Here is an 11,596-nt window from a genome sequence, read left to right as displayed (position 1 = left end):
ATAAAAATGCTAAATAAATCTTTGGACCCCTCTACACGTGCAGGTAAAGGCACAATGGGATCTAATATGTGATTTACACAATCATGCCTCCTGCCATTGCATGTGCATTCTCCTTGCTGCCACTATTGTGAGCTCCACAGCTGGGGAGGCTTGCATTTGGATGGAGTTCTTCCCACTGCAAGCCCTGCTGCTGGCAATGTTGCCACCGCTGCCAGTTCTATCAGCTATGGGGCTGGCAGTGGGTGGTGTACCCCTGTGGCTGGGAGTCCTTGTGCAACATGGTGGAGATTTCCACTGCACATGCCATTTTTACTCTGGTTAAAGCGCTGTGAACACTTGTACGTCTATCATTTCAACTGGTGGAACTGAGATTCTACTTGTGGAAATCTTAAAGAAGTCAAAGAGAGAAATAGGAAAGATGAAAATGACATGAGGGTTGAGATAAAAACAGGAGCCCAAGGGCCATATTCCAGTAGTATTATAACTGACTTCAGTGGAGCCAGCCCTTCAATCCACAATCGTTGTTTCTAATACTATTTTTAAATCTAATATTATTACATATTAGTTTTTTAAATAACATTCAAATAATAACATTAATGGTTTAAACTGGAATATTGCATTTATATAATAATGCTCCCAAGCAGGATCAATATATATCCCCAGGGTAGTAAAATGTTTGTCTCTGTAATTCTTTTTCTCTCTTTTCATAGATAGACCAGTAGTTGCATTTTAAAATGTTTTTACATGGCTTGAACATTTTTAACAATTCAAAGTAGTTTTCCTCATTAAGTCATGGAGAATAAAAGAAGAATAGGTCATTTCTTTCAAACTGGTAAAGATTTTTCAAATGCTGCTATAAAATAGGTCTTCTTTCCATGCCTGCAACAGAAAGAACGTATCAGAATCCTGGCCAAGCTATCTAGCTGGGGAGGGTAAGCACTGCTTCTCATGTAGCCATTAGGGGAGGATGGCTTCCTTTACATCTGTATAGCTCTAGTTAAAGGCTGGAAATTGTACCAACAGCTTCCAAGCTATTAAGCAGAAAGAAGTAAACTGGGTAGTTTGCATTTCTCTAGTCAAGAAAAATTGCAAAAGTGGTTGCAGAACCCACATTTATAACTTTTCATCAAGAAAAATTGTGCCTATTACACTGGTAATAATGAAACATTTTGCTGGACTTGGCCTATGACATCTATGACAAGTGCTTTTGTTATTTGGGTAGCATGTTGTCTGGTTACATGGGCCTTACCACATTCTCGCTATAGTGAAATTGTTTTATACACTTCAATTTATGAAGAATGTCCTGTTATCCCCTCCACCCAAACTACCTCCCAGGTGATCAGAAAAAAATTCCTTTATCTTTAGTAAAGGAAAATTATATTCATCTTGTTCAGCTCAGCCTTGCTGTCAAAAGGTAAGAAATATTTCTCAGCATGAATATTCTACAAAATAGATTTTAAAGAAAAGTTTCAAATTACACTTCCACTTCAGAACCAATTACTTTTTGGCACCAACCTTGATCTGAATAAATGACAACTATCCTGATCCTCCTAACATTGGTGATAAATACTAATTTACTTCAATTAGATAAAGGTTTGGTCCCCTTGTTTTCAGCACTTGCAGTAGGAGACTAATCAGTGCCAAGCAATTTCCAACTTGCTTTATTAGTTTAGCTACCAAAACAAACACTTTTATGTTTAAGATGAAAGTGAAATATGCTTCCATTTAATCATGCTGAGAAAAGCTTTTACTTTTAATTTTTAAACTTTCAACTTCTAAACTTTGTTTCTGAACAAACCATTCAAAGACTTCTTTTTCTTTTCTTTTCTTTTTTCTATTTTAGGCAAAAGATTGAAAAGTTGCTTTTTTCAGCTTTTAAATTTCAGACTAGAGGTACTACTTGATCATAGTCTGAGATGCCAATGTATCTGTAAGGGGGCAGCAGCAGGAGCAGCAGCTAGAAGGATTTTGGTCATGGAGATATCCACTGGGACTGAGTAGCAATTGGTCTATGGTTAGGAAGGGCTCAGGGTGCACTTCTAGTAGGCTGGCTGGTACAGAAGTAGATGGAACTCAAAGCCCACACCTCTACAGTTCCCAATATTGTTTATAAGAACATCTCAGCTGTTTGTTATGTTAAGGGACTATCTCATGCAAGATTTTCGCTGTTCTTTCTGGTAATGATGTTAATGGCCTCATCTCATCCTAGGTAAGAGCAGGCAAATATGACCCTGCTTCAGGAGATACCACCTCCTCTGAATTAAAGAGGAAATGATGATAGACATATATTTCTTAAACAGCACTGGACACCAACCTTGGTCCTTGTTGGTCAGCAAACAGTGAATTCAAAGAGCCTATGAATATGCTGATTTTAAAAAGCACATACTGGAAGAATTCCAAAATATTTATGTTCAGTGACTGACTGATATTTTCTTCAGTATTATTCACTAGTAGGATCTAACGGTATTTTGTGTTTAGGAGGAAAATAGCCAAGAGAAAAACTCCTCATGAAAAAATGTTGACTAGTCATAGAAATATTGTTTTCCAAATTACTTTTAATCAAGAACTGTCACCTTATTTTTCTTACCTTAGAAATCAAACATCTGATTTTGTTTTGTTTTGCGTTGAATTTCATTATCTTTGGTGGAAATTATGGAAAACTCATGTGCCTAAATGGTCTCTGGCAAATTACTTCCTGACTTTAATTTTTCCAGGGGAACTGATACAATCTTCCAAACCGGGAGTTTTAAGGGAAATTCTCACTGATTATCTTTTAATTATTGAAGTAGAAATAGTTAAACTACAATGACATAGAAGTCACTGAGCCAGTTTAGCCAATACCTTATTGAAAGAGATACTGGATTTGGTTTCCATCTAAACTCGTATTATTTCATATTTTACCATATTTCATTAGGCACTTCATTCTTCTGTTGCAATGAGTATAATTTAATACTCACTTAATTTACTTTCTCTAGAAGTTCAGTGCTGCATAATGTCTTTTCCTAATTACAAAAATGCTGTAGGCATTTTACTAAAACTCTTTATAGAATACAGAGTGGTCACTCTGCTATTGTCTTCATGAGCCAGAACAAAAAGTGCCTCAATCAAAATTCTGATTAGGCAATGCATCATAGCACACTATTTGAGAAATGAATGATGGACAAAAAATAATATTAGCTGAAGTAACTTTAATGTAATTTCTTAGCTTAAGTTTCCTATCCCAGTGCAGTTAATCAGTTAAAATTATGCTAAACTTTAAATATGTGACTAGTTTAATGATGTGCATTGGAGAGGTTAAAATGTAACTGTGTACTTTGGTTTCCACACTCCTGTAGTTCTAAAAGAAGTAATTTAAAAAATGAATTCCATGACTAATATGCTGAAAGTTACTAATTTGGTGCTTAAACAAATGATCTTAGAGATGTTTGCCTTTTCCTTCTTTAGATTCTATTGATATAGAAGAATATATCTTTTTCTGCACTATATAGAATAGAATGATGATACACAAGATACTAGGAAAATTTGGGATTCCATCAATTCACTGCTGTAACTTAAGAAGTAGCTGCTTGAACACTTTTAAGACTGCAGTGCCAAAATTGCTTTTTAAAGCACATTATGCAGAAAGGAATGTGATGTGAGTTTGGTTGATTAAAGGAAAAAAAGTATAATTTCTGCTGGATGAAACAAAGGGCTCCTATAGCTATGTGGGGAGCCTGCTAAAATGTGCTGGCAATTCAGCGTGTCATAGCAGAGTTGATTAATCAAGTCTACTGGAGCACGGAAATTGATGCACTCTGGCAGCCTTTTGCGTCAGGTTTATCAGCATCCCCGGGTGTCCTCATGCTGAAAAAATGGTGGTGGGGTGCTTTGAAATAAAACATGTTCAATGAGCTTTAGTTGAAAGTGCCCTGCTGCCATTTTTTCAGTGCAGAGAGCCGTACAGATGCTGATACACGTGACACACAGGCACTTTTAGTTAGCACAGCTCATTAATTAAAGCAGCCACATCCCAGAGAACAAGTAAAAATGTCCAAAGGTACCACCTGATTGACGAGCTTTAAGGGGCATTAATCTGTGAGTTACTGCCAGTATTATATTGAACTAACTCTTGATAATGGTTCTTCAACAAATTTTCCTGAGATGATAAAAAATATCCTCAAGAATTATGGACTTGATCCTACACTGTCCAAGACAATTGAAGTTTTCCTGACTTTCCTTTGTAGAATGGTAGTGACTTCATGTATGTGTGTGTATAAATCAAGAAAATATACATATGAAATTGATGATCCACTCCCTCCCAACATTTGATGGGAGGGATAAAAATGGTCTATTTATCCAGAACAGCTTCTGAAATTTCTACTGAAAAAGCTTCTTTCATACCCCATCAGAGGTTCTCTGGTTTTGTGAACGGCTTAGCCTTCTCTTTAATATTTTGTATCATTTCTCTAAAGTAGATTGCACTGCTTTCTTTTCTAAGGCTCTTTGTCCTTGGATGCTTGGAACAGAATGTTTTTACTGTATTTTTCCACACTTATCCCAGCACATTTTTTAGCACTATGTATATTACAGTCCACAGGTATCAAACTCACCCAGCCCCCACTGGCTGCATCTGGACAGCAGCAGTGATAGCCAAGCAACAGAATTCAACTCAGCAATCATTTGCCCCCTGCCACCAATATACACTGGTCCATGCCCCAGATTTAGGCAGCAGACCCCTACTCTCCACTTTGCTGAATTACTAGACTCCCTAACCAGTCCCATAGGGGCCACACAATATGGTTTTGCAGGCTCAGTCTGGTCAGTGGGGTGTAAGTTGAACACCCCAACTCATCTATGTTAGTTCTATCAAAATTCAGGTCTGCTGATATCTTTTGTCCCACTTTTAGTTAACATTAATGTATAAAGCACATTTTTTACACTAGAAATGTATACTCTATTTAGTATGTACCATAATAAGTTCTAGTAGCTGGTTCTTTCAGAAGTTGTAGAAATATATGAACATGATAGTTTTGGTGCAGCAGGAGGTCTGAAGTTTACAACCCCACATCAAAACACCAAAAAAGAGTTTGTTATTATTAATGGTTCCTTAACTAGGCCATTAGAGAATAAGATACAACTTCAATGGTAATTAATTGGCACTTAAGCAAACATCCAACAACTCCCTTGCTAAGTGATTAAAAATGAGAGTTTTGTCTGTGATTATCAGAACAAAACCTCATTCTTTTAAAATAGTATGTGGTTATAAATCATAATAATAAATACATTTAGGTATCCAAAATCAGTTTCATTTTTCATATTGTCGCTGTAAAGACCTAACTATTTACAGGCTGTATTGTTAAATGGACTATGCACAGGAATGAAACTTGCCAGAAATTCTAATTCTGTCACACTCACAGGTTTCTTAGATGGTTTGGGGATTGTCACTTAAAAACTACACTCTGCCCCCACCCCCCCCACATAATAATATTTCTTACCTTACAAAAAGATGCTATGATTGCTTATTTACTAATAGCTATGTCTTTACTGTGTTTTGAATAATTAAAGAGTTATCTGAGTATAAAGTATCATACTAAACTTCTTTAACAAAAATATCATTAAATGTACTGAATGTACATATATGGATATTCTAAAATACCTTGTATGGAAGTAGTTTGGGTTTTCTGGGGGAGGGCTAATGTTTCTTTTTAATGAAGCAGTTTACAGTTTTTCTGTACATATATCATCATAACTTTTTATATCAGTATCAAAAAGTCATATGGAAATACAATAGAAATTTTCTGAAGTGTTTTTTACATATAACTTAATTCATAACTGTCATTCTTTTTCTTATTATATTCCATCAGAAGATTCTAAGATATCACAAATGTTTCTAAATCAGTTCTGCTCTCAAGAAACAAGAGAGGGGGAAGTTCCATTTTTATACAGAAAATCATAGGGGTTAGGGTTACAAGCCAATGGGCTAAAGGGAGGTAACTTAATTATCCCCTCCCCCACATCTCCAGACATGTCCCCAAAAACCTGCTTTAGTCCCAGAGTGTTCGAACAGTTGCTATATCAGATATCTAATAGGCCTGTGTGAAATGGCAAGTATTCACTTTGGATTCAGCTGATTCAGAGGACAGCGATTTGAGCTGGAGATTTGAATCACTGTCCTGATTCAATTCAGCTGAATCAGATGCGAAAAATTTGGTGCTGTTTTGGAGATTTAGCCATAGACTAAACAGGCAGCTGACAAGTCTGTTGGGCTTGGGGGAGGGGGGAGGAAAGGGGTGTGAGGGCAGAGGAGGGAGGAAAGGGGAGTGAGGGCAGAAGGGGTTGGGGCTCGGACTGGGAAAAGCTGCCCACTTGGGGTGGGAGGGCATGTTACTCAGGGAGAGGGGTGGGGGGTGGAATGTGGCCATGGAAGCACTTGGAGTGGAGGCTCTGCCCTGCTCCCACTTGCCCAGCTGGGGCAGTGGGGGTTGGGATGCAGGCTTGCTCCAGGCATAAGGGGGCAAATGGCAGCAGGGCATAGCCCCTGTTCCGAGCTCTGCTGTGCCCTTCCCCATTCCACAGTGTCTGGAATGCGGGTACAGCAGCACTGGCAATGGGGATGACACCCTGCTGCTGCTTGGCCCCTTCAGCCCAGAGTGAGCTGTACCCATGTTCCTCCTCCCTTCCCCAGCTGGGCAAGTGGCAGCAGGGCAGAGCCCCAAATCCAAGTGCTGCCACACCTGCATCCCATGCCCCTCACCCCGGCTGGGCATCTTGTCCCAGACCCAATCCCTCCCTCCCAGGTGCCCCTTCCCCCCCCGTCCCCTAACTGGATGCAGCTGTCAGCTGCCTGTTTAGTCTATGATTAAATCTCCTAATTGGCTGAATCTTTTCTGAAGCTTTTCTGAATTGATTTGGAGGCTTGGAATTGATTTGGAACTTTTAATTGGTCTCCCGATTTGATTTGGATTTGGAGATTCAGTCCCCAAATCAGGCCAAATCTCCTTTGAATTTAATTGGCTACTGAAGCTTTTCACAGCCCTAATGTATAATACACTATGGGTTATTCCCCAATTAGTCAGACTCACTTCTGCTCTTGTGAGGGATGGATCTGGCTAAATGAGGAATCCCAACTTCCCCACTCATGGAAGGGCACCCCAAGATTGCCTGTGGTGCCTCTCTCTAAGCAAGGAAAGCAGCCAGATACTCTGGGGACTTGAGGGGCCACCAAGCCCCAAGAACATCTGCCCAGGGTAGCTGGAAAGTAGGAGAAGCTCAGGATACCCCTACTTTTTGCCACAAGCTAATAGGAATAAAGCAGCAGAGTCTGTTGCTTCCATTTGTTATGCCACTCAGTTTCCTTTGATGTGGCACTACAAAGTGTAAAGATGTCTATTTGCTTATAATTTTTGCTTCCATTAATTTTTTTAGGATGGCACTCCACCTTTAATGGCGATTTTTTAATCAGATCCTCAGCTGTTTTAAATCAGCAGTGCTGTAGTGAAATTAGTAGAACCATAATACTTTTCAGCTTAACCTTATTTTAATAGGTCTGGAAAACACTTAATACATTGTGATTACAACCACAATTTTAACAAGGATTAATAACAAATGTATAATGGCAGATAGAATTTGGGATAGCTGATTCATTTGGTTGTTGTTTGTGTGTTTGTTTATTTGGATTTTGTTTTTCAATATAGATTATCTTAGCCCATAGCCTTGATTTGATGATTTCAATATGCCTTAGTGTCATTAGTTTCTATTCTAAAAATAATTAAATCCTTAAGGAAATAGTGGTTATAACTCAAAGTAAAACCATTACAAAAATGGTTTTAATCTACCCTAAGTAATCTATCTAATATAGAAATAGGTGATCTAAATTTATATTCAGGAGATGTTAAATTATTTGAAAACATAAAATTGTATTTGTCCAGAACAAAAAGGAAACTTGTGCCATTAAGGCGAAGTTTGAAAAGTAAACAGAATGATAAGGGTATGCCACAGTCAATCCACTGTGGCATACCCAGTGCAAAGGTGTCAAACTCCGATATAAAGTTCAATATGAAAAATAATGAATCTAGGTGTACTTTAGTAAATGTTGTTTACTGGAAATCTTATTACTACTATGCTGTTTATAGGATTATTTAACATACTCTGCAGACATCTGTATATATGATATTATACAAATGAAAATATAAATACAGTGTTTAGGCTGAGGTCAATAAAAATGCACCAAATACAATCAAGACACATTTGATAAGTAAAAGATTAATCCTCAAAGTAGTATAGGTTTACCTGATAGAGATATGTCAAAGAACATTTCAGAAACATCTTTCAGAAAGAATATGAATGGCAAACTGAAGGGCTAAATTCTATAAACAGATATACAAAATGTTAATGGTGGCATAGAATTATAGAAGATAGAAGTATTTAATATAAATTATATAATAGAAAGATACAGACATAGATGATAATTTGCAATATCAGTATGATGGAACTTAGGTCTAGTGTTAATGTCCTGGCATAGACCTTTCCACACCTATCCTTTTGTTTCATTGAAGATGTGTCATGATTATATCAGATAGGGTTTTTGTTTGTTTATATGCTTGTTTTTCATATTTTGGGGGGAGGGAGGTTGAATAAAAAATTAAATTCTATTAAATTTAAAAAAGTAGCATTTAGTTTTGAAATTTTAAGAAGAGAATTACTTTTCATTTCACATTTTCTGTGATTTCCAAAAGCTGAAACTTTTTATTTATGAAAACCAAGACTTTGTGAACCACAAACTGTGGTTAAATGATAAATCTATCAAGTAATCATGTGTATGCTCAATCAATCAAGAAGTCAGGAAAACATTCCATGACAGAATATCACAATCTGTGCTCAGTAGGATCCTCTATGCAAGATGCTATGTCGCCATAGCAGTGAATCCACCCAGCCAGGGGTGGCTCACTGCTAGCTGCTCCGCCAGCAGATTGGGGTAGGGGGTTTTGACCTGCTCCTTGCCCACAGCTCTTTCCAAGCTCCCTGTCCTGAATTTGGGAGCTGGGCCTGGGACCTCCATACCACTGGAGCAGGAGGACATTATCTCAGCTTGGGCTGCAGCACCAGAGGCCATCTTGGCAGCAAGCAGATCCCTGGGGCAGGGAGCAATCTCCTGGCCCCATGGTACAGCTGTCTTCTGGCCCCATGCCCCCTGCCAGCTCCTGGGCTAGCACCCAGGGGGGTCTTAAACTCCCCCTGGGTGCTGCATTGGGGCAGAGAAGGGTGCAAGTAATTCTTTCCAGGCTGCTCCCATTGGTAGCAAATCTGCTCCCTAGTGCCTGCAGATGTAGACACCTGCCCAGGATATGTTTACTTCACACTAAATTACTTCAGAGTAAACCCATCCAACAGCATTTACATGTATAGATATTCCCAGTCAAAATAAACAAAAAACCAAAAAATAAATAAAAACATTTTCTTTCAAAATTAATTAAGCAAAATCATTGAGAACAATTCTAAAATATTTTTTGTTGGAACCAAAAAAGTCCTAAGGAATTTTGTTATAAAGATATGCTATTTTTGAGTAAAGAATGCCATATAACCATGCTGACTCACTCTAGTTTAATATGCTCTATTTTAAGTTGACAAGGTTACCAGATTAAGGTATATCGTGAACCACTGTACAATGGGGAATGCTTAAGGATTCTGAAGTGGTAACTTCAGTAAGATTATTTTTAGAGTAAATTACTTCTCAGAGCACGTAAGGATATCACATGCTCTTTAACATCTTTAAACATCTTTAAAGGATTATTTCAAATATGATTTTATTAGGTTTCATCCTTTAAAAACTGACTAGAATACATATCCTTCATTCAAAGTAATTGATCGCAACTGGAACAATAAATTCTTGAAAAAAAGATCAAAGGGGCTAACATAAGGAGAGAAAAGAGGTAAACTGAAAGCAGAGGGCATATCTACACAAAATGTTTACCACCTAATTAGCTCCACAGTAAAGTCTCAGCATCGACACATGTGGCTTAACTACGTTGCAGGAAACTAATAAACACTGCCATAGGATAGTGCTTGTCAGCACAAGCATTATCTTATGGCAGCATCATTTAATGCACTGCAACACACATGCAGATGCTGAAAAGGCTGGCTGAGTCATGAGGGTGCTTCAATTAAATTAACTCTCTATATTTCCGTAGGTTTTTATGCTGTGTCAGCATGCTATCTGAACATCTGTAGCAGGGTACCCTACCCCTGCTTCTAGAAGTGAGGGAGTACAGTGTTAAATAGAGGCTAGCTGCATAACATTAAATCCATCTCCAGGACAGACAGGTAGAAGATAACAGAATGTAAAAGGCAGGTCAGAGCAATAAGCCTGTTAATTAGAAAGAAGAGGGAACCGATGAGCCTGGCTCTGAGAACTAGAGGCCAGGTGACAAGAAGAGGGGAGGAGGAAAGGCTATATAAGTCTAGCCTAGGGTTAGCAGTTCAGACCAGCCCTGACTGAAGAAGTAAAGAGCTGTGGGATACATCCTTGAGTAAGTACATTTTCAGTTGAATTGTTTGTAGCCTATCTGGCAATTTGGGATGGTTGGGAAGCCATGACCAGGGCACTTGGAAAACACCCTGTGGTAGGAGAGGCTGAGGTCCAGAGAAAGAATCCTGCAAGGGTTGGGGACACAGCAGGAAGCATGGGACTGAAAACTGAGGAGAAGAGAGAGAGAGAAAAAGCTGGGGGGACAGCCTTGGTGGGGGGGGGGGGGTTGTGGTCACTGGCAAGGACCTGGTGGGTCAGGGAGGCTGAAGTCAAGAGAGAGTGTACCCTGCAACAGTCTGTGCCCTGGATGGACTACATGGGCAGAAGCTGAGCTGTGTAAGGGCTCTCTGTCCTCTGGTCCCATGGCCCTTCAGACAGTCAAGGCCTGGAGGGTCACAGTTAGGACCCATAAGGCCTGGGTGTTGCTGGTAATGCCCGGGGGCACCTGCCAGGCATAGGGTGTGGACAAGAAGGTCTGGGACCCATGATCCAGAGGCAGGACTGCAAGCCCAGAGACAAAATGGCAAATGAGGCAGGCCCAGAATTCCCAGAGATGAGGGAATGGCCAGAAGAGTAATGTTTCACTCTGTAGCTCATTACAGGTGTCAGGAGTTAATCCTTCTGCCCACTAGTGGTCTTTCACTAGCCCTCACCCTCCACACTTGCCACACCTTTGATGTTTGTTTCTTATGGGAGAAGTCTCTGTACATCTACAATATCTTGGAGAAAGAAACAAATCTATTGGTTTTCCCAGTGGGCTTCCCTGCCTTTTCCAGTTACTGTTTCTTTAAGAGGACAGCATTGTGGCATTTTAGGAGTGTGTCAGTATCTCACCTGACAATGGCCTGATCCTCTTTTATTCTCTGGCTCTGCCATCTGACTGAGTCCACTAGGTAGGCCCCAGCCTTCAAGGCTTTACCACTTCTTTCTTTCCTTATTGCTCCCTCTTGTCTGAGGGTTGGTCCACTACACCACCACAGTCCTTTTCCCTCACCCCTGGAGGGTTATCTGTAATCACTTGCTATCAGAAGGCTCACTCTGTCTCTACTTTGTTTAGTCGATGCCCTTACCCTCCCCCCTTACTCCCCCCCC

This window comes from Gavialis gangeticus, unplaced genomic scaffold, assembly GCF_001723915.1.
Source record: "Gavialis gangeticus isolate Ggan-Ray unplaced genomic scaffold, GavGan_comp1, whole genome shotgun sequence".
Classification (NCBI taxonomy): domain Eukaryota; kingdom Metazoa; phylum Chordata; order Crocodylia; family Gavialidae; genus Gavialis; species Gavialis gangeticus.
This window is presented reverse-complemented; position numbering follows the sequence as displayed.